A 1389-nucleotide genomic window follows, 5' to 3' on the forward strand; every position below is an offset into this window, starting at 1 on the left:
TACTGCCATCCGGATAGCCATTTCCCACCCGTGAAGGGAGGTTACGTGGGGATCGGGGAAGAAATGCTGGTGTACGTGGATGCCCTGGGGTGCTGTTTGGTTCCAGCACCTCTTCCACTGGCTGTGAGTCCAGTTTTTGGATAGAGCTGCTTTTGTGCTTGCCCTCCACTGGGCATCCTGTCCCCAAGGCTTGGCCCTCCTTGCTTTCCCTCTGAAAGTTGGACTTGGGTTTCTTTCATGGCTAGACCAGCACTGCCACTGCTAATGGAGTCTGTGCTGGCGCGCTGCTGTTGTGCATCTGCTCGTGCCTCTTACACCAGCTCTGAGCTGAGCTTCTCCCCGTGCACAGCCCAGCTGCGGCTCTGGGTGCGCCGGCCCCGGGGGACGGGGATCCGCGCTGGCAGCATTAGGCCAAGCGGACCTGTGCCTCTGGGAATGAGCAGAGAGAAGGCGCTGGGACATCTGCACCTCCCCGTTTCCTTGTGGTACGCTGACCCTGCCGAGAAGGAACTGGGCTGCTTGCCCTCCGGCCTCGCTGGCTGCATGTGGACCGTTTTCTGCTTCCCATTAGGGTACGGAGCCTTCTCCCTCTTCCCGAGCAGCACATCCCCACTCAGCTGCACACATCTCGTAACCAAAGTCCCTGGTGTGCAGCCAGAGACCGCTAGCCTTGCTTGCTGCTTGCACAAGCAGCTCCGCTGTGTGACGAGAGCTTTGCGGTGCCCCCGAGGTAGGTAGACAGATCTACCTAGGATTTGGGGGGGAGTGGGGGAGCAGGGTTTACAGTAAGAGAAAATGTTTCTGTGAACAGTGACCAAAATGTACCACTAACCACTTCTTCCTTACAAAGTTTTTCTGTGTCCTGGAATCTCTGTACATATGTGACTCTCGTTTCTTGTACTATCGTTAGGACACTCGTACAAATACCACTATAGTTCTCTGAAATGGAACCAATAAATTATGTTGTATTTACATAGCACGCTCAGATTGCTAAATGTCTCGTGATTACACGTTCGTCAGAGGCTTTCTATCAGCAAAGCAAACACGGTGTGTTTGGACTCCTCGGGAAGCGCGCTGCGGAGCTGTTTCCTACAGTTGCTAAAAGCTCTTGGGTGTGTGCTCCTGGCTCTGCTGCCCTGCGCTTCGATTCCTCCTGCTCTGGAGGTGCTGGGTCCGGGCTGCTCCGAGCCCCACGCTTGTTCCCAGGGCTGTGGGGCAGAGCGGGCGGGTGCTGGAGCTCAGCAGGCTGGGGTTGTCCTGACTTGTCTCTGCAACGTCCCTGTACCCAAGGGCTGATTCTCCCAGCTCTAAAACTTGGGTGGATGTGGGCAGGAGAGGTGAATTCAATCTTACCAGCTTGCTGACGGGCTCTTTGCTGCCACTGAAAGG

This window comes from Fulmarus glacialis, unplaced genomic scaffold (assembly GCF_000690835.1).
Source record: "Fulmarus glacialis isolate BGI_N327 unplaced genomic scaffold, ASM69083v1 scaffold24551, whole genome shotgun sequence".
In the NCBI taxonomy this organism is placed as follows: domain Eukaryota; kingdom Metazoa; phylum Chordata; class Aves; order Procellariiformes; family Procellariidae; genus Fulmarus; species Fulmarus glacialis.